A 23,798-nucleotide genomic window follows, 5' to 3' on the forward strand; every position below is an offset into this window, starting at 1 on the left:
CACCCCCGCATCACCACTAATGCCAATACTGGTATAATAACCCAATCACACTAATACTATAAATAGGTATAAATAACAATCGCGGCACATGGCCGCATAGAACATACCTATGTGGTGCAGGAGCGGGAGGCCACGAGTCCTATCGCCGACGCGCGTTTCGGAGTGTAAACGCTCCTTCCTCAGGGGGCATGCAGGGATACACTACTCAACGAACATTTATACCCCTCCACGCAGCGCTACCGCATACCGTGCACCCCGCATCCGGAACCTCCCCCATCAGCCGGCGTCCGGAACACGTGGGGCCCCACATGACCGGACGACCATCAGAAGAGGAGGGCCGGTGCGACGTCACTGGTCGAGGCGCGCAAGCGCATGACAAAGGATAAGCAGCGGCCATTAAATTGGTGGGCACACATAAGGGCAAAAACTAAAGATATTATATAGAATAGAAAGGGGGCTATAACATATTTAAACATTTCACATGAGCGGCACATGTACAATGTAATGGACATACAAATATAACAACATGCTGTATATAACAGTAGATTTGTACAAAAGTATACGTTTTACAATGTCATGAATCCTATCAAAACAGTATATATTTAACATCAAAAACTGTATACATTATATTATACAGACCCCATCAAGATTATACAACCAATAACAGAAGATTAGCATTATATTATCCATAATACACACATGTACCCGCACATAAGCCCCAAAAGGGCATTATTAACCCACTCAAAGCCCATACAGTAAATACCCCAAAACATAGACTCAAAATAAATTGCTGAAAAAAATCCCAGAGGGCAGAACGATAGAGGTATCCAAGCAGATCCAGTATTGTATGCGTTTCATTTGATGTTGTAGTATTCGAACTTCCACCGATACACACTTAACAAACAAAACTACAAAAAATATAAAAAATTAGGTTAAAAATAAATAAAAACAGAATGTCAATGCAGCAAATGAACACGCATCAGGCAGGAGATCATAAAAATGGGGCAAATGATAAATTCTCATTTAGCCCATACGGGTGAATCGTATGCAAAGTCCATATTCACCTTGCTTCAGATTGAGCAAGGCGCTTGGAAAGATTTCCTCCTCTATCAAGATAGCATAGGGGGTGGCAGAACTTATTGTCTCCCTTTTTGAGCACGTAGGCACTGACCTCTCTACACAAGCAGGTCCCCTGATGATTAGCTTGGAGGAAACACATCGGGACTGACCATAGGGAGAGTGCAGGGTATGCTGTGACAAGGGGTAGCTGTGGACTGCCCTTGTAAGGGCAGGAGTTTTGGGGATAGCTTACCGGTAGCCCCATAGGGAATGACAGGGTATTGTCGTCTCCCTCTACCAAGTCCCGGATTACTCCATGACCAGAAGTCTTCTGGTGCTCCTGCTCATTCATATTGGAATTGGTGAGATTGTTCCTTTTTTATTTCACCTTAATGACTATTAGTGACACCACTCTGTAGGTGTCATGTTTTGTTATTAAGTGATGATTGTTTACATGCGACCAATTGTATATTCTGCCATTCATATGTATATGATTATGTCAGTTATGGTTTGAACCATACTTTGGTCTGCCTTAATTCGCTAGAGCCTCTACAGGCGTTGCTTATTGAATCCTTTTGGGGGTGTTATAGGTCTCTTGGTGGGACCTTACCCCATGCTTTTATAACACTTTGGGTGATATTGTTTCTACTTATCTATGTATCATTAGTAAAAGTTATGTTTTATTTCCACTTGTGCTGTATTTTCTGATATTGTTTAGTGGATCCACCTGTTGGATTGATAAACCCAATACAGATTGTGCTATTATTGTGAAGTTTATTTCAGCCCCACATCTCTATACCATATATACTACATGGCTGCTATATACTACGTGGACAGTGCTATATACTACATGGCTCCTGTATACTATGTGGCCTGTGTTAGATACTGCATGGGCTGTGTTATATACTACATGGCTGCTATATACTACGTGGGCAGTACTATATACTACATAGGCGCTATATACTACGTGGGCAGTACAATATACTACGTAGCTGCTATATACTACGTGGACAGTACTATATACTACATGGCTGCTATATACTATGTGGACAGTACTATATACTACATGGCTGCTATATACTACGTGGGCAGTACTATATACTACATGGCTGCTGTATACTACGTGGCCTGTGTTAGATACTGCATGGGCTGTGTTATATACAACAAGGCTGATATATACTACATGGGCAGTACTATATACTACATGGCTGCTATATACTACGTGGACAGTACTATATACGACATGGCTGCTGTATACTACATGGCCTGGGTTAGATACTGCGTGGGCTGTGTTATATACTACATGGCTGCTATATACTACGTGGACAGTACTATATACTGCATGGCTGCTGTATACTATGTGGCCTGTGTTAGATACTGCATGGACTGTGTTATATACTACATGGCTGCTATATATTACGTGGGCAGTACTATATACTACATGGCTGCTATATACTACGTGGGCAGTACTATATACTACATAGCTGCTATATACTACGTGGACAGTACTATATACTACATGGCTGCTATATAATACGTGGACAGTACTATATACTACATGGCTGCTATATACTACGTGGGCAGTACTATATACTACACGGCTGCTATATACTACGTGGGCAGTACTATATACTACATGGCTGCATCGGGTATTCTACAATATGTATGTATGTATAAAGCAGCCACATACTATATAGCACAGGCCACGTACTATTTGTCTGCTATATACTACATGGCTGCTATATACTACGTGGGCAGTACTATATACTACATGGCTGCTATATACTACGTGGGCAGTACTATATACTACAAGGCTGCTATATACTACGTGGGCAGTACTATATACTACATGGCTGCTATATACTACGTGGACAGTACTATATACTACATGGCTGCTATATACTACGTGGGCAGTACTATATACTACATGGCTGCTATATACTACGTGGACAGTACTATATACTACATGGCTGCTATATACTACGTGGGCAGTACTATATACTACATGGCTGCTATATACTACGTGGGCAGTACTATATACTACATGGCTGCTATATACTACGTGGACAGTACTATATACTACATGGCTGCTATATACTACGTGGGCAGTACTATATACTACATGGCTGCTATATACTACGTGGACAGTACTATATACTACATGGCTGCTATATACTACGTGGACAGTACTATATACTACATGGCTGCTATATACTACGTGGACAGTACTATATACTACATGGCTGCTATATACTACGTGGACAGTACTATATACTGCATGGCTGTTGTATACTTTGTGGCCTGTGTTAGATACTGCGTGGGCTGTGTTATATACTACATGGCTGCTATATATTACGTGGGCAGTACTATATACTGCATAGCTGCTATAAACTACGTGGGCAGTACTATATACTACATGGCTGCTATATACTATGTGGACAGTACTATATACTACATGGCTGCTGCTATATACTACGTGGGCAGTACTATATACTACATGGCTGCTATATACTACTTGGGCAGTACTATATACTACATGGCTGCATCGGGTATTCTACAATATGTATGTATGTCTATAGCAGCCACATACTATATAGCACAGGCCACGTACTATTTGTCTGCTATATACTACATGGCTCCTATATACTACGTGGCCTGTGCTAAATACTATGTGGCTGCTATATACATACATATTCTAGAATACCCGATGCATTAGAATCGGGCCACCATCTAGTATATATATATATATAGACTGTATATATGTTTTCACGAATATTTGAGCCCATGGATCCATTATATATTCATTTTGCAAGGTTGCGAGAAAAAAAACGCAGCACAAATGCCATACGGATTACATACGGAGGATGACATGCATAAAATATGCAGACACACCCTGCCTACGGATGACATACGGATCACTGTTTAGGGAACATTTCTGTGTATTACGCCTGTAAAAAACGGACCGTATTTCCCTACTCTGAGTGTGACCCCGGCCTAACACTGCTGAATATCCCTGATGTTTCCACATGGCTATAAGAGGGTGCGCCCAGATCCTGTAGGAATTTAGCCCTGTTGTGTCCTGCAGGGTTTGGATTCCCCAGCCAGTCACCATGCAGCAGGTGCTATATTAGGCAGTGCTGCCCTCCACAACTTCCCTGAGCTTAGGCACCAGTATTGTAAATGGCACTAGTGGGTGTAGGTGCAGGGGTCTGTAATACATTTTATATATGGGTCCAAGAATTTTAATTTATGCTTCTACTAATGTACAATTTTGAAGCTTATTACGGTAATTGCCCCCCATGACAACAGATCAAACTAGCACAATATCCTGTACCATCCTGAATTTGGTGACACAATCCTTCAGATGCCCCAGCCCCATCCAAGAACGCGATTTAACTTTTACTATGCAACGCTATTGATACGACTTCAACTTTGGAAAGTTTTAAGTCGCTAAATTTTTGAAGAATGCATCCCATCTGTCTCACCGCTCTTCACACAATCTGAAACCAATTTCACCTGAGTAACATTTCCTTTTTGCAGATTTTCGAGCCTCACATTACAAACACGTGCAGTAGGGCGTACGGCGGGGCTCTCGCATGTCGTTTCAGATGGATAGGTAGGACTTCAATGCTACAATATGTTGTTAATCTTTATAAAGTGAAAGGAAAACATACGGAATGGATTGTCGATCGTGTTTGGACGAGAGCGCAATGATTTCGGCGTGTTGCTAATGCACAAATGTGTTGTCAGACGATGACACGATACTCTCCCATTTCTGCACTTCGCACAACAAAGGCAGAGAATATGCAGAAAGGAATTCCTAATAAAGGAGAGAGCCAGGATCTGGGAAATATGAAAATTATAAGAATATATTCTAGTTCCCATAAAATGTCAAATTATTTTGTTAATATTTTTCTTTTAAAACCTGTACAAGAATGTTATCATAGAAATGATTTGCAGGTGGAGGGGTGTGCATCATTCAGCGGGGGGATGTCTGCCCAAAACTGGCCTTGCTAACCCATGTGAGATTGCTTTTATCAGGAATTTTAGATCAAGTTTTTTTTGTGGTTTCCTTCCTTTAAGAACTCATATACTGTAGATCACAAAAGAAAAGTGCTTTAGTCCATTGCATCAGATCAGGTTTTTTATTGATCACTATGGGCAATAAGAATTTTTGCATATTTACTAAATCTTACGAAACTTCTAGTAAAATTGGAGATATTCCATGCTCCCAAGTTGACAAATATTGCACCAAAAAAATCCTCGCAGGACTTCAGTACTCCCTGGAGGTCTCCGGTGCAAAGCACATGGACTAATGATGAGCAAGCACTAAAAATGCTCGGATGCTTGTTACATGAACAGAGCAATTCCCAATGCTCGGATGCTCGTTTCGAGTAACGAGTATAATGGGAGTCAATGGGAAATCCGAGTATTTTTCCAGCAGACCCTAAAAGGAGGTCTGGGAGGCCGTGAAAATGTTGAAATGGATGGAAAAAGTGCTGAATGGAAGGAGAACTGCAGCGCCCCAGAGTCCTGGTCGTTGCAGTAATGTCGCTCTTCCACCAGGGGGAGTGATGTTACGTCTGATTGTACTAAAGGAGTTCACCTGACCAGGTATCACAGTCACACACTACACTTCACACTCCAGTCCACCAGGGGGAGCAAAGGTTCTAGCTACTAGGCCACTCCTCAGGAAATCAGTCAGAAGCTGCCTGGGTGAGACCCAGAGGGGACCTGTCAGGCAGACAGGGGGAGAAGGAGGAACATCTGAGCTGCAGACAGAGGTCCCTGTCAGGGGTGGGATCCTGGCAGAGACTTAGCACGAGATAGAACGTTACGGAGCTGCGCCTGCACCTCATTGCGGCAGCATCCTAAGAAAGGACACGAAGCAAAGCATATTGTGGAGAAGTGAGAAACGAGATCACAGCACAAGGAGATAACACCGGGAGGAGTCCTGCCTTAAGACCGGCAACATCCTTCTGAGGCGCGTAGCCGGTGGCCGTAACACCGAGGGAGTAATAGGCTCTACGCATTACTTCAGAGACCGGCAGGACAGTTAATTCCAAGTTGGCTGCCCAACCTTAATACCTATGAAGACAACGGAGGCAAATTGTGGGAGAGGGGCGTCTCTAGGGTCCCTATAAAAAAGCTCATGGCCTACCCCGTCATACGGGTTGTCCTGTTGTGAATTCTGTTCTTGGGTTCCCTCCGGTGGTTGTTGGTGGTATTGCAACTGTCCCTGGCTTGCAATCCTGGTCAGGTGTCTCTGCTGATTGCAGGCCTGACTGGGGTATTTAGGGCTGCCGGATTCATTAGTCAGTGCCAGTTGTCCATTGTTCTTGGAGGGATTGCTTCTCTCTCTGGTTCCTCATGCTCTGCTGCCAATTCAGCTAAGATAAGTGTCTGTTTTTTGTCTCTGTGCACACATGCTGTGTGCTTGTAATTCAGTGCAATTCATTTGTGTTTTTGTCCAGCTTAGACTTTGTTTGGATTTTTCAGTCATGCTGGATTCTCAGGAGTTGCAGATATACTTGCTATGTCTTTAGTTAGATGTAGTATATTTGTATTTTCTGCTGTGGATATTTTTAGGATTTTAATACTGATCGCTTAGAATTCTGTCCTATCCTTTTCTATTTAGCTAGAAGTGCCTCTTTTGCTAAATTCTGTTTTTCTGCCTGCGTGTGTCTTTCCTCTTATACTCACAGTCAATATTTGTGGGGGGCTGCCTATCCTTTTGGGGCTCTGCTCTGAGGCAAGATAGAATTCCCATTTCCACCTATAGGGGTATTTAGTCCTCCGGCTGTGTCGAGGTGTCTAGGACGGGTTAGGCACACCCCACGGCTACTTCTAGATGCGGTGTCAGTTTAGGGTTTGGGGTCAGTACAGGTACCACCTACTCCTGAGAAAGTCTCTCATGCTGCTCCTAGGTCACCAGATCATAACATTGTCCTATCCATGCCATCTGGGGGACAGAGAGAGAGAACATCAGAAACATCCACAAAAGTTGTGAGGACTAAATTGTGGTGCTCAGCAGGGAAGTACTACAACACACAAGCGCTAGTAGGAAGGCTACTGATTTCCACCTGCAAAGGGAACTCTGGATGTGCCTTCAGATCGGCCGGATTCAGCCAGCCCTGTTAGCAGTGCTCTGGACTGTGGACGCTGAAGTCTTCAGTAAAAGGTAAAGAGACTGCAACCTTTGTGTCCTCGTTATTCCTTGCGCCTTACATCGTCCACCATCACCACCTACACATCTGGGAAGCCCTGGGGTCACACTTCACCTGTGGGAAGGTACACCATCTAGCTGCCATTCCATCACCCCAGCGGACCCCTAGCAGCGTCGGTCACCCTGACTGAACCCCACAGGTGGCGTCATGAACACCGTACAAACAACTACACCTTTAATTGGGCGCCCCTCAGAAGGGCCACGGACCGGGTCGGGCCACCGTGAGATCCCCAGAACCGAGAGAGACAGACCCGGTACCGAGTACCCCACTGCACTTACGCGTGGGGGCGCTCCAGAACAGCATGGGGAACACCCCTGGAAGCATCTCTGACTCCCAGATTGCTGCTGAGAACAATGGTTTCACGCTTTTACTCCACTTTAATAAGGACTGAAAATAAAACATTGAAAATCTATGAGAAATTGGAGTTTACAGGAAAAAAATGTTAAGAAACCTACCTTCCTGTATTATGACCTGTATATAAGGCAACATTTAAAAAGACTTAAACAATAATAATAATTTAAGTAAACAAAAATTGATTTTTTTTATTATATTTTTTTGTTAAAAAATTGTAAATGTCAGTGTAATTTATGAAGAAATCAAGAATTGCATAAAACTAGATGGAATACTCAGATACACCCTGTATTAGGTCTCCTTCACACGTCCTGATATTTCCAGTACTGGAAAAACCTGTACCGGAGATATCTGTGTCCATGTGTTTCATATGTGTGACAACCGTGTGCCGCAGCATCACATGTACCTGAAAAAAACTTGCACGGTTCACACTGTTCTCAGGCGCCGAGTGCTGAAGACCACTCACATCATTGTTGCCTGTTCTCCCTGCGATCATCATGAGCAGGGGACAATGTTGAGAGTTGTATTCAGCCCCCCACTGTCTACATCAAGTGTAAAATAAAGAATAAAATTAAAAAAATACATTGTAGTCCCCTTAACACCTAATTGCCTGAAGCCATTGTCCCCTGTAAAAAGCAAAAATAAAAAAACAACAGTATCCTTGACCTGTCCGAAGTTGAAAGAATCCATAGTGTTCCATGCCGTAATCCATCAGTGTGACATTTAGTCATCCCTAACGCAGACGCTTCATTGTCTCATTTATCTCTGGCATCTAGACACACATTCAAGATGTAGAAAATGGGGTGATGGTGAGGCATGTTTTGTAACATGTGTGAGGGGTTGACAGGCTTAGCTGCTCCTTGAGGTAGACTCAGGCACACGGGTAGTTAAAGTCTCTCAATGGTTTATTACTTCATAAACCAAAAAACAAAAATGGTAACAGAAAAATTCTGTGCCCCTTTTTCTCTACACATACCTGATGATCATTGTGGCCAAAAAGTTCTATTTTAACCTCATCGGTCCATGAGACTTATTTCCAAAATGTAGCAGGCTTGTTTAAATGTTCTTTTGCCTACTTATGATGCAGAATTTTATGGTTAGGACACAGGAGAGGTTTTCTTCTGATGACTCTTCCATGAAGGCCATATTTGTGCAGGTCTCTCTGAACAGTAGAATAATGTACCACGACTCCAAAGTCTGCTAAACCTTTCTGAAGGTCTTTTGCTGGGTCTTCCAGACCTTATCTTGACCTCCACTGTTCCTGGTAACTGACATTTCTTAACTACATTACGAACTGAGGAAAGGGCGACTTGAAAACACTTTGCTATCCTCCTGCAATATTTTTATTGGTGGTATGTCTTTTTAGCATTCATATTGTAACCTTTATTAATCACTTTACTCCTTTTGTACATTAAATGTGAAATGTAATAAGTTTGTTCCTTGCTGTTCTAAACATACCCACAACCGTGAAGAGGGAAAGTATAGCTTGGCTGTGCTACCCTGTGTAAAATGTGTGTGAGTGTTTACTAGTGAATTGCTCATGGCCGGTGTCTTGCTGGCCAATCGCAACGGCAAGTGGTGGCAGGAGTCCCCTTTACAGTAACATCTGAGTCACGGGTGCAGCAAGTGGGTGGTGTTCCGGACAGCTGTCATTTTCATTAGTGGTGTAACTAGAGTTCAATTGCCCCCCCCCCCTGCATGTGGGTCAGATATATTGTCTTTGTAGCATTCTGATTCCTATAAGGACATACATGTTGTACCCTCATCCTCCATTATGTAGTAACGCCCCCACCCTGTACTAATGTTCCTCACCTGTACCCATCTTGGGCCCATCCTAGTATATGTATCCCATCTCCTGGGCCTTTCCTGGTATATATGTTCCCCATCCTGTTATAAATGTCTCCAATCCTTGACCCCTTCCTGGTGTACATGTCCTCCATCCTGGGGCCCCATCCATTGTCCTTGCATCAGCGGGCACCCCTCCTGCACAGAAAAAAAACTAAAGATGTGAACTGGGATATAGACTGGTGTGCATGTAGCATGTAAGCGCACGTTCACACTGGCCTCTGAACAGAAAAAAAACAAAGACAGAAACATATTAATTTACTACCCTGCAGTAAATAAATAAACAACATAGTGCATGAAAATAATTTAGGGTACTTAGTTAACATTTTTTTTTATTAAAAAAACACAAAAGCCATTCCACCACCTCACGGTGATCCTAATTGGGATGGTCCTAACTCTAATATTAAAAACTTTACCGTTTCAAGCTAGTAGACACACAACCATGGGGAACCACATCAATATAATATTACATTATATTGATGTGGTCTCCTTTAGCTATGTGTCCATTAGTTGGGCCCAGTCCGTCTCAGCCCTTATCTACATGTATGTCACGTGACAAACGGTAAGGTTTTCAATATTAGAGTTAGGACTGTCCCCATTACGGTCACCGTGAAGTGATGGGATGGCTTTTGTAATTTTTTTAATGAAAAAACATGTTAACTGAGTACCGTATATTATTTTCATGCACTGTGCCGTTTAATTATTTACTGCAGGGTATTTAACCGTTATGTTTCTGATTTTGTTTTTTTTAACCCTTCTGCACAGGCCCGGTCTCGGTTGCACCCTCTGCGACAGCAGTCTTTACGCCCTGGATGATCACACAAGCATATAACCGGTGATTGAACAATCTATCGAATACTCGTTTCCAATTTATTGGCTTCTCTAAATGAGCCTTAAGAGATGTGTCATTTGTGTCCATGCAGAGGTAGACTTTAAAGGGATTGTCAACTTCTGTTAGGTTGTAGGTTCAACTCCTCGATGGACTTAATCTACTGTTGAAATTACTAAACTTAGTTACTGATGATCTATTGTTGTGATAAGTCATTAATACCAGGTCTGTGGTGGTCCAACACCTGGTACCCCCCTAATAGTGTATGGAGCTGGAAAAGCATGGCTCCATATACTGTGTAGTGGCTGTCGTCGGTTATTGCAGCTCATCTGCTATTGAAGTGAAGGTGATCTGAGCTTTAGTACTCGAGAATGGCCACAACACAGTGCAAGGAGCTGTGGTTTTCCTCTGAAAACTCTTTACATCCATCATGCACTGCAAACAGCTGATCAGTGGGTATACTGAGTGCTGGTCACTCAATCATCTGATATTGATGATCTATCCTAAGGGACAGCCGCATAAATCGGGATGAGATCAGAACGCAGTGTATGGACTGGCCGGCGGCTCTCCGTACCCGAGCGTGACAGCTTCATGTACTGTATCTCTAAGCAGCTGTCACGCTCGGGTTGGGAGAGTCGCCGGCCAGTCCGATCACTTAATTTCGATTCCTGTCCGATTTATACCACCGTCTGACTGCGCCCTAAGGATGGGTCATTAATTTGCAAATCTTGGACAACATCTTTAATCTGATTAATTTAGGTGGAGATCCTGGCACGGGCGAGACATTGCAGTCCTTGTATGCTTAATGCATTCAAGGCAATGTATGCACTTGAGGTTGAAGGAATGAAGATTCTTGGAAATAGAACAATATGATTGTTCGGTATTTGAGCAAGACGAGGTCATTGCATGACATTGTGGTGGAGTGTTTAGAATTATAGATCACTTGAAGGCAATATCCTCTTCTAAGCTCCTGTCATAACAATCCAAAAATTCATTTTCCTTCACACATTGCTATCAGTGGTTTGCCTTGGCGGTTCATGAGCAATTTATCCAGAATCTTGGCTATAAGTTGTACTAAATAAACTCATGTAGACAAATGTGTAGGAGCGCTGGTTCACCGTGAGTCATAAATTACAATGTATGAGAGCATGGAGTCTCTGTGCCAACCATACTGCTCTTCAGGATAGCAAAAGGTGCCACCCTGTAGTGACTGAACTGATATTGCAATGATGTACCGGGATTAACAAAATATAGCAAACTTTTCATCTTGAAATTGTCACAGTTGCACTGTTCGTAGAAGCCTGGCAGCTGTTAATACTTTTAAAAGGGTTCTCAAGGACATACTTAGCACAAGCCACTCTGTATATCAGATCCTAAAGCTTGTCCTAGCCTTCGCCATTTATCCCCTGTACAGGGATCTGGACTTACACAGAGGCCACTTGGCTGGGGCCACAAAGTCAGCTGCTGAATGGTGGAGCAAGCTGAAGGCAAGAAAGTTTAGTATCCGTGGTCAATGCCAAGAGGTCATTTCAAATCCAGGAAGCAAGGAGATGGTCAAAATTCAAATTGAGGTCAGAAAACTGAAGAAATTAAGAACACAATACAAGAACAAGGACTAGATCTACAAGCCAGGTTAGCAGCGCTCAATCACTGTTAGTGGAAGTCAAAGACACAAGGGTTTAAATAGCAGATCGTCCCACCCAGTTCTCTCAGGAAGAGTGATCAAATTGAATAATTAAACCCATAGCTCCCTGATCTTTCTGCACCAAAAGTCCCAGGAACAAAACAGTCCTTCAATCTCTAGTATAAGATTAGATAGACAGGGTGGACAGCAGTGTGAGCAGTTTCATCTTACCTCTGCACTCTTGGTATCTCTAGCATAAGATCAGAGAGAGAGGATGGAAAGCAGTGTGAGCAACCTCTTCTCAACTTAGCAACACTGGTATCTCAAGTATCAGGTCAAATAGACAGGGTGGACAGCAGTGTTAGGAGCCTCCTCTAACTTCAGCACTCCTGGTATCTCTAGCATGAGATAAGATAGATAGAATGTACAGCAGTGTGAGAAGCCTCTTCTAACCTTAGCAGTACTAGTGTCTCAAATATTAGGTTAGCTAGACAGGGTGGACAACAGTTTGAGTAGCCTCCTCTTACTTCAGCACTCCAGGTATTTCCAGTATTAGATCAGATGGACAGTGTGCACAACAGTGTGAGCAGCCTCTTCTTACCTTCGCTCCCCTGGTATCACCAGTATTAGGATCAGATATGGTGTACAGCAGTGTGAGCAGCCTCTTTTTTCCTCAGCACTACTGGTATCTCCAGTATTAAATCAGCGTGGACAGCAGTGTGAGCAGCCTCTTAACTCAGCATCCCCGGTATCACCAGTATTAGATCAGAAAGCCAGGGTGGACAGCAGTGTGAATTGTCTATTCTTATTTCAGCACCCATGGTATCTCCAGTATTAGATCAGAAATACAGGGTGGAGAGCAGTGTGAGCAGCCTCTTCTTACCTCAACATCATCTGTATTTTATATATATATATATATATATATATATATATATATATATATATATGTAGCGCCCCCACCGCCGCAGGGCCGAGGGGTACCCGGTACCGGGCCTCTGAGTCTCTGTTCTGGGGTTGTCACGGTGGCTAGACCTGGTCCGTGGCCCTGCCTGAGGGGGCGTCCAGGGTAAGGGGTTTGCTGTATGGTGGTGATGTTGCGGTGCAGTGTAGGTCGCCGTAAAATAACGAGGACACCAGGTTGCAGTCTCTTTACCTCTTTACTGAAGGTCTCAAGGTCCTCAGTCCGGAATACGCTGTCAACAGGGCTGCCTGAGACCGGCTGGTCCGAAGGCACATCAGGAGTTCCCTTAACAGGTGGGAATCAGTGTCTACCTTCTAGCGCCTGTGTGTTGTAGTCCTTCCCTGCTGAGCTCCCGGGATGGTCCTCACAACTGGTTCTGTCTGTCTCTGATGTTCGTTCTCTCTGTCCCCCAGGTGGTATGGTAGGACGCACCCGTATGACGGGGTAGGCCTGGAGTTCTTCCGGGACCCTAGAGTCGCCCCTCTCCCACAGCTGCCTCCGTTGTCTGCTTAGGTGATTTGTGTGGGGCAGCCAACCTATAATTGGTTGTCCGGCTGTGGTTTGCAGTATGACTTAGAGTCTCTTACTTGCTCGGCGTTCCGGCCACCAACTGTTGCGCCTCAGAAGGATGTTGCCTCGGTCTAACAGCACGACTCCTTCTGGTCCTAATGCCTCCTTAACTGTATTCCCATTGTTCACTGGTTTGCTCTGCTCTAAGGAGTCTGCCAGGATCCCATCCCTGACAGGTCCTCTCTTCAGCTCTCCCCAGTTACTTCTCACTGTCTTCCTGTCCAACCCCCAGTTTTACCAGAGTGTGAGGAGTGGCCTACTAGATAGAACCACCCCCCCTGGTGGCCGGAGTGTGAAGTGTAGTGTGTGTTACCTGATCAGGTGAACTCCTTTAGTGCAATCAGATGTAACATCACTCCCCTTAGTGGCAGAGCGACGTTACTGCAACGACCAGGACTCTGGGGCGCTGCACTCCCCCCCGGTTAAATACAGTACTCCCGGATGGGAAAAAACAAACAAAAACAACAACACATGTTAACAGAAAACACACCACATTTTGACATAGTGTAAACAATCCAACATAACAGAGCTTCCCTTTATGGGAGGTGAGGACTCTTGAACGTTGCAAAAATTAGGTCATGCACAGTTTATGACTCTCAGTTCAGTGGTTGAAACAGCGGGGACCCCGGGTAAACAAAGGGGTCCCCCTTTTGAAAGTTTTTGAGCAATTCACCGTCCATTACTCTATTGTCCATTTTACAACCTGTAACAAAAGATATGTACACAAACATTTCCAACTAAATAGCAGCCCTTATTAATACCTCCAAGTTTTGTAGCGGAGGGGAGTTTGATTCTGAGTGCTGCGCGTGGACCTTAGCAGCGCAGGGGTTGCTACTGGCCTAACCGGGCCCACAATGCTTGCTACTGCTGGTGTAGTGTACTGCCTCCTAGCTACACTTTTAGTGAGTCTGGGTAGCACGGGCAGGCTAGAGCTCTCAGGGCTGCTATTAGCAACAGTGGGTACGGCAGGCTCGCCGATAGCAGAGGCAGGATTTGTCAGTTCAATAGTCGGCTCGGCATCTTCAGGTAGGGCTTGTGGAGGTAGCGGGGCCGGATGATCTGGTACCACTATTGTTTCTGGTGGGTCCGGCTGGTGAAACGTTAGAACAGGTACCACGATGGCCTGATTTATCTGAGTCCAGGACTGGGGAAAGTCTCCAAGGACGGTGTGGATCATCTTCTCCTTTCCCACCGGTGGGGAGATTTCTGGGGCCGTGTCCCTCTCTCTCAACTTATCGGGGCAGACCTTAAGGTGATCCCTGGATATCGCTGTCGAGGTCTCTCCTCCGTCCTTGCTGATGAGACAGACCTTCGTGTTGTCAAAATCGGATGGCAGGATGGTATACGGTTCCGCTTCCCATTGGTCGTCGAGCTTGTGTAGCCTCCTCTTTCGTTTGAGTACTTGCTCACCAGGTGACAGGGGAATCGCAGGAGCATGCTGGTTGTAGTCCCTTTCTTGTTTTTGCCAAGCCTGGGTGAGACTTCTTTCCACGCACTCCTGTACTTGGTGGTACCTTCGCTGCCTTTCTGCATCCCAATCTGCATCTGACGAGGTATCTTCGGGGACTAGGACCCCCATGTCCAGATCAACAGGTAACTGGCTAGACCTTCCTCGCATCAGGTACGCTGGAGTGCAGTTGGTGGAATTTACTGGGATGTGGTTGTACATATCCACCAAGTCAGGCAACTTGGTCGGCCACATGTTCCGTTCCTCTACGGGTAAGGTCTTCAATAAGTCGATCACCACTTGGTTCATCTTTTCGCACATCCCATTGGTTTGAGGATGGTATGGTGTGGTTCTTATCTTCTTACACCCGTACAATTGGCAGAACTCTTGGAACACTTCTGCTTTGAATGCTGGTCCCTGATCGGTCAGTACCTTCTCCGGGTAGCCATGGGGCCTACAAAAGTACTGCTGGAAGGCTTTGGCGGCAGTCCTTGCCATTAGAACCTTGACAGGTACGACCACCAAAAATCTGGAGTAGTGATCTACGATGGTAAGGGCGTAGATATAGCCTGACCGGCTAGGTGTCAGCTTCACATGATCCAGTGCGACCAATTCGAGCGGCCGTTTGGTGATGATAGGCCGCAGGGGAGCCCGTTGACTACCACGGTCCTTCCTGCGTAGACTACATGGACCACACTCCCGACACCACTTCTCAATGGCTCTCTTCATGCCAATCCAATAGAACCTCCCTCGGAGTAGCCTCTCTAGCTTCCTCCATCCGAAGTGTCCGGCTCCATCGTGGTAGGCTCCCAGAACCATGGGCGCATCTCGCCTTGGCACCACTATCTGCCACACCAATTCATGAGTACGTGGGTCGATGCTCCTCCGGCACAGCTTGCCATCATGGATAAACAGTTTGCTTCTCCCCTTCCACAGCTGTTGGGTCTCCTGTGGATCATCTGGGCCGGGGTGCAACCCTGCCTGCGTCAAGAGCTCTTTCACCCGATGGACCGCGGGGTCACCATCCTGGGTTTCCGCTCATCCATGATGGGGCAGGGGATTCAGCGTGGCATCTGGTTGGTTCTTGTGCCTGTTCTTCACATGATGAGAGTTCTGAGTGGCTTTGGGGCGATGGAATGCAGGCAGCTCCACCTCTTCAAGTGCCTCCGGGTCTTCTCCCGTTTCGGGCAAATTGGGCATTCGGGACAAGGCATCGGCATTGGCGTTCTTGTGTCCTGCCCGGTACTTGATGGTGAAATCGTAGTTGGACAGCCGGGCCATCCACCGCTGTTCCAAGGCCCCGAGTTTAGCAGTATCCAGATGCGTTAGCGGATTGTTGTCCGTGAAGACCGTGAATTTCGCGGAGGCCAGGTAGCGTTTGAACCTCTGTCACTGCCCAGACGATGGCAAGGAATTCCAGCTTAAAAGAACTGTAGTTGTCAGGGTTTCTTTCCGTGGGACGGAGTTTCCTGCTGGCGTAAGCGATCACCCTCTCTTTGCCTTTCTGGACCTGGGACAGCACGGCTCCCAATCCCACATTGCTGGCATCCGTCTACAGCACAAACGGCTGGTCGTATTCGGGGTAGGCCAGTACCTCTTCGCCCGTCTGTGCCGACTTCAAACAAGTGAAGGATCCCTCCAGCTCCTCATTCCAATCAAATGGGGTGTTCCTCCCCTTGGTCTTCTTTGGTTGGCCCACCAACAGGTTTTGCAAGGGCGCGGCCTTCTTGGTGAAGTCCTTAATGAACCTCCGGTAATAGCCTACCAGCCCGAGGAACTGCCGGACTTCGTGGAGGTCACTGGGCTTTGGCCAGTCCTTGATCACCGTGACCTTGTCCAGGTCTGGGGCTACTCCTTCAGCGCTCACCACATGGCCCAGGTACTGCACTTTAGGTTTCAGCAGATGACACTTGGACGGTTTCACCTTTAAGCCAAAGTTGGACAGAGCTTCAAACACCTCGGCCAGGTGCTTCAGATGGTCTTCATAGGTCTTAGAGAAAACAATAACATCATCCAAATACAGCAGCACGGTTTCAAAGTTCATATGTCCCAGGCAGCACTCCATCATCCTCTGGAACGTCCCTGGAGCATTGCACAATCCGAAGGGCATGTAATTGAATTCGCAGAGACCCATTGGTGTCGTGAAGGCCGTCTTCTCTTTGTCTGCCTCCGCCACAGGAACCTGCCAGTACCCACTGGTGAGATCTAAGGTAGAGAAATAGTAAGCAGATTTTAAATCAGCCAGAGACTCCTCTATCCTGGGCAGTGGGTATGCGTCCTTATGTGTAATGCGATTCAACTGCCTGTAATCAACACACATCCTCATTGTACCATCTTTCTTTTTAACAAGGACTAACGGAGCCGCCCAGGGGCTACAGCTGTCTCTCACCACCCCAGCCTCCTTCATTTCCCGCAACATGTCTTTGGCACACTGGTAATGAGCTGGGGGTACAGGGCGATATCTATCTTTTATGGGTCGGTGATCTCCCGTGGGGATATGATGTTGGATCCCTTTCACCTGCCCAAAATCTAAGGGGTGTTTGCTGAATACCTGCTCGTACTCGTGTACCACCCTGTAGGCCCCCTGTTTTTGATGGGGTGGGGTAGAGTCAGTGCCCACATGCAATTCCCGACACCAGTCTTTTGAGTGCTCTGCAGAACCGTTGTCCTCCGCCACGTTTGACGGGACCAAGGGTTCAGGTGTCTGTATCACACTATTATTAACAGTGAACAATTTGGCGAGTGTGGCATACTTGGTGAGGTGAACCTCTTCCTCCCCACAATTGAGGACACGTACAGGCACCCTCCCCTGGCGAACATCGACCACCCCCCGGGCTGTCAGAATAGTAGGCCTATTGTCTGAATATACGGGTTCTACCAAGGCCTGGTAGTCCTTTCCCCTGAGGCCTATGGCTGCCCGACACCATATTAACATTTCACTCCTGGGGGGTATCGCGATGGGGTTTGAATCACTCACAGTGACACGACCAATCTCACCACCAGTCAGCTCTACCTGCTGTCTCTGCATCAGAGCTCTGATTTCCTTCTGCAGGGCACGTTGCTCACTGTGGCCAGCGGTTTCTGCCACCTGTTGCAACAAAACAATAACCTCTGCAAGACAATTTTCTATAACATTAGTACCGAGAGTCATCATGGGATTACATTCTCGACGATCAATATCAACAATCACAATCCCTTGGGCTTTCAATTCCACCCGCCCCACCTTGATGGTGACCTCCTTATACCCCACTTGTGGCAACGGCTGACCATTACTGGCTATTATGGTGAAATCATCGTCAGGGCCACGAGTAATATCGGTGTCCTCCCAATACCGTTTATAAAGCACATAAGGTATAGTTGTCACCTGAGAACCGGTGTCCAGCAAAGCGTTCAAGGGGATTCCATCAACCACCACAGGGAGAACTGGTCGTCCTCCAATGTACTTGGTTCTCCAATGCTGCGGGCCTGACCGTCCTACTCCTGGGGGTTGGCCCTTTGCCCCAGGGGTTGCTCGTTTAAAGGACAGTACCTTGCAAGGTGGCCCACCTGGTGACAGCGGCGGCAGATGGGTCGTCCATCCTTGTGGAAGCGGTCGTCGTTCCGGCCTCTGGTCGGCGGAGTCCTCCTCTGTCGCATCCAAGGGACATCCTCTGGTCTGGAGGCCAGCTGGATCTTCTCCTTGGGGGCCTCCTGTAGGGACTGCACCGTCCGGGCCAGGGCAGCAACGCTCTTGGTTAGCTCCTGCATCTGGAGGCGAAGCCCTGCAGGGGAGTCGTCCTCTAGGCTCTGGGCATCGGCCTCGGTGGCGACTGGGGCATCCGACGCCACCTCCTGGTGGTACGTGAGAACGGGACGCCTGGGTGGTACTGCGCGGCTGGGTTGTCGCTCCTGCAGTGCCTGGATAGCTTTATCCTTGAATTGTGCAAAAGTCAAGTCTGGATTCTGCATGGCCAGGAAGTGCAATTGGCCCCGCTGGTGACTGCACAGGAGCCCCTCAATGAACCGCTCCTTCAAAAGTTTATCCTCATCTTGCATGCTGTCGGGGTCACTCTGCTTAATGGCCCGCATCGCCTCCTGGAGATTAAGGGCATAATCCCGTAAGCTATCCTGTGGCTTCTGTTTGCATCCATAGAAAGTCAATTTAATTTCTGTAGCAGTACGGGTATCGAAGGTGGCCTTAAGCTTTGCAAAAACCTGCTGTGCCGTTCCCTTATCCGCAGCGGGCCAGGACTTCACTTCTCTCAAAGCCGCCCCAAAGAGTTGGCCAACTATCATATGAACCTTCTGAGGCTCTGTCAGGGGATAAAACTCAAGCAGGCTGCAGATCCCTTCTTTAAAGTCAGTGAAGGTATGTGACTCCCCAGAGTATCGTGGGAGCCAGGCCGCTCCAGGTAGGTACGGCATAGAGAATGGCATTATGGCTTTTGTGGTAGTGGCAGTGTCCGACTGGCTGAGGGGGGCAGCGGGTTCTGCGGGAACCGGTGGTTGTACTAGAGCCGCGGCTTCGCCCACTGCGGGGCCCGGAGGTGCCCCTGCATCCCCGGCTGCGGCCCCCACCTCCGCTCCTTCCGATTCGGACATGGCTGGCCCTTCCTCCACTAACCTGCTGGGGGTCGGCGTTCCTCTTCCGGGATTGGTATGTTACCGCGCTTTCTCGTTCCGCGCTTCTTTCGGCCGGTTCCGCCCACGAAACTAAGGCTGCTCCCTCCGTGCCCGGCAATGGCAAATCGTGGCGGGAACTCTTGGCGGCAAGTGGCAATACACAGTTCTTGCAATAAAGTACAGTCCAAGCACAGTAAATCACAATAGTTCCAGGGCACACATGACCTGATTCTTCAGGCTTAAGTAGATCCTGTTCGTGACGCCAAATTTGTAGCGCCCCCACCGCCGCAGGGACGAGGGGTACCCGGTACCGGGCCTCTGAGTCTCTGTTCTGGGGTTGTCACGGTGTCTAGACCCGGTCCGTGGCCCTGCCTGCGCGGGGGCGTCCAGGGAAAGGGGTTTGCTGTATGGTGGTGATGTTGCGGTGCAGTGTAGGTCGCCGTAAAATAACGAGGACACCAGGTTGCAGTCTCTTTACCTCTTTACTGAAGGTCTCAAGGTCCTCAGTCCGGAATACGCTGTCAACAGGGCTGCCTGAGACCGGCTGGTCCGAAGGCACATCAGGAGTTCCCTTAACAGGTGGGAATCAGTGTCTACCTTCTAGCGCCTGTGTGTTGTAGTCCTTCCCTGCTGAGCTCCCGGGATGGTCCTCACAACTGGTTCTGTCTGTCTCTGATGTTCATTCTCTCTGTCCCCCAGATGGTATGGTAGGACGCACCCGTATGACGGGGTAGGCCTGGAGTTCTTCCGGGACCCTAGAGTCGCCCCTCTCCCACAGCTGCCTCCGTTGTCTGCTTAGGTGATTTGTGTGGGACAGCCAACCTATAATTGGCTGTCCGGCCGTGGTTTGCAGTATGGCTTAGAGTCTCTTACTTGCTCGGCGTTCCGGCCACCAACTGTTGCGCCTCAGAAGGATGTTGCCTCGGTCTAACAGCACGACTCCTTCTGGTCCTAATGCCTCCTTAACTGTATTCCCGTTGTTCACTGGTTTGCTCTGCTCTAAGGAGTCTGCCAGGATCCCATCCCTGACAGGTCCTCTCTTCAGCTCTCCCCAGTTACTTCTCACTGTCTTCCTGTCCAACCCCCAGTTTTACCAGAGTGTGAGGAGTGGCCTACTAGATAGAACCACCCCCCCTGGTGGCCGGAGTGTGAAGTGTAGTGTGTGTTACCTGATCAGGTGAACTCCTTTAGTGCAATCAGACGTAACATCACTCCCCTTAGTGGCAGAGCGACGTTACTGCAACGACCAGGACTCTGGGGCGCTGCATATATATAATTAGATTTTGACATATTGTAAGAAGACAAGAGTTAGGGTTCCGGATGGCAGATATATGCCACAAAGGTGGTTGGCCTGGGTAATGTTTAATCTGTACCAGTAACACAAGGTTACTGAAAGGATTAATTTGTCTGAATTTTGGGTCCTGGATTTAGGAGCAACGAAAAGATTCTGGGTGGAGAAGGTTGTTCCCATAATCCAACCAGAAGCTTATAAGTCCAATAACAACAGCTGGGTTAGCTCAGCAGTGTGAAGTTTTGCTAGGAGTTCACAAGATAGGAGTTTGTTTGTTGAACGCATTTAATACTATTTGGGCACCTACTGCCTGAAATCCCAAGATTGGTGAGTCTGGTACATTTACCTTGTTTCATTGTGCCTGAAAGAAGGACTGTTTTTTTGTTCACTTGTACTGGAGAAAGGCTATTTTCATTTTGGATCTGTTAAGTTTATGACGGACAATAAACTTTATGCTTTGACATAAAAACCTTTTGATGGTGCAAATTCAAACAGCTGTCAAAGAGCTAAAACCCTAATATATATATATATATATATATATATATATATATATATATATATATATATATATATATATATATATATATATATATATTGTCGACCCTGTAGATCTGGTCCAATACTAGAGATACCAGGGGGACTGAAGTAAGACGAGGCTGCTCACACTGCTATCCACCATGTCTATCTCATCCAGTAACAGGTGGATAAGTGACAGGTGGAAGCCTAAAGGTCTGAGAAGCCTGCCAAATTCAGGCAAGACACATTAAGGAGACCTGACTTGGAGTCCAAACATTTTCAAAAATTAGGGGCAGACACCAGGAAAAGTGGCATCAATTGACCCACAGTAGAAATGTGCTAATGGCATTGCAGCAGTCAGCCATGGCCCATGCATGAGGTATCAGGGTCTGGGACAACATTTAAAACGAAATTTATGTTTAAATTAAGATGAGGTGGGTGATGGACTGGTGTAAGTCTGCTGTGCTGAGAGCTCTGATACCTCATGCAACAGCTCAATTTTTTGCTCAGCCACACTCATGTGGCACAAATATCAGCTTAGGATAGTTACACAGGTAGCTGACTGAAAGTAAGTGCAGGCCTGGCTGTTTGGGAGCCCTACTGCTAAAGGGAACACACATGAGGGAGACCCAACTTGAAGTCTAAACATTTCAAAAACATGTTGCCACACACTACTAAAGTGGCATCAATTTCCCCAGTGTAGCAATAGTATAATGGGGCTCTGACACCCCTTCGGCTACAGGCAACCAACAATACGGAGACCCAACTTGGAGTCTCCACATTTCAAAAAATTATTTGTAACATCAGCAGCAACAGCAGCGACAGAAGACACCACAAAGGTGTCTCAGACTGCAATAACGCAAGATCAATGCAGCACACTAAAAACTACACCATCGCCTAGTCTGCCCAGTCTGTCACTGGGGTGCAAAAGTGATTGGAGATCCACGACTTGTTCATCTTGATGAAAGTTAGGTGGTCTGCACTTTAAAGGGACAGCCGGTTGTGCTTCTCCTTCAGGACACCACCAGCAGCGATGAAGATACATTCTGAGAGAACGCTGGCTGCCGCGCATGACAAAACCTCCAGTGCGTGACTGGCGAGCTAAAAAATGTGTCAAATGACTCACAGAAATTGCTTATGCCACTTACATTGCTGCTGCTAATGTTTTTCCATTGACAACTCGATGTTCCCGGGGTTAGAAGTCTTTAACTGCGATGAACACTGTGTGCCTCACTGCTGTCTTGGGGAAAAACACCCTTTAGATAATCTTCAAACGTGTTTTGATGCTCCAGCATGTGATCGTCCCTTTCTGGAGGGGGAAACATCTGGCAAAATTTACTCTTGTATTGTGGATCTAACAGAGTGGCAACCCAGTAGTCAGCACCATTTCTAACCTGAAGAATACGGGCATCTTGTTGCAGATAGGCAGCAAGAAGGCACTCTTGTGTCCGGTGCTTCCATGAGGTCCAAGTCCATGGTGTGTTGGTAGCTTGCTTCCTCCATCCCCTCCCGCCAACCACAGACAAGGTGGTGGTCACACTGCACCAGTTGAACAGCAAATGAAGGAGCATGGTGCAAAAGCGCCCAGGCCGGCCCCGGCTATTAAGTTGGCTGCTATTGCGCACTGCGGCTGGCCCCTAGCATTTTCTCTGTTCTTGTTTCCTCCTCCTCGTATTCCGCTTCCTCACATCTAGTTAGATAGTGTGAGCAATGTGTGCGTGCTTTTGTCGTTCTCACCCTGCTGCTGTTCGACTATCTGCAGTGCAGCCTCACTTCTGCCATCCTGCTCCCCGTCTCATATGCGTCGTACCCACAAGGTGGAACTCCACCTTACATGCTAGAGAGACTGTGGGCCGCAGTAGGTGATAGTGGAGATTTTTATAAACCGTTATCTGGTATTGCTATGGGGAGCACCTACACATTTATTGAGTATTGTCAGGGATCCGAATATTTGGCAGGACTTTCGTAATCTCACAAATCCCTGATATCACAGGCCGGGAAGGTCACAAGTACCACCCGCTGTGATCTTTGGAACGAACAGCTCTCTGCTGCCTCCTATCATCCAGACAATTACACGATTGGCCAATGATCAACAGAGAAGGCCGCAGCCTGTTTCCACCACTAGGCCAGCTATCGGAAAATTAGCGATGAGTGTACAACATATACACCTCTGGATTCCAGCACATGGAATATGTGTACTCACCCCGGTATAGTCAGAGCCAACTTTCAGATAACCCCAGACTATATGCTGCCACCAATAATCTGTTTCGGCCGATTAGACATCATACGGTAGCTTATGGCTTTGAGGCATAGTTACAGAACAGAAGGAGCAGAAATTTTATATGTAACACAAAGGGAGGCATTGTTTATGAAAAATATACAAAATAATTTACAAAGGGGACAAAACAATACAGTGTAAAAAATTACATAAAATAAGAGATTAACAGAAGAACTTACTACATCGATCACAAAGACG

This window comes from Ranitomeya variabilis, chromosome 1 (genome assembly GCF_051348905.1).
Source record: "Ranitomeya variabilis isolate aRanVar5 chromosome 1, aRanVar5.hap1, whole genome shotgun sequence".
Lineage (NCBI taxonomy): Eukaryota > Metazoa > Chordata > Amphibia > Anura > Dendrobatidae > Ranitomeya > Ranitomeya variabilis.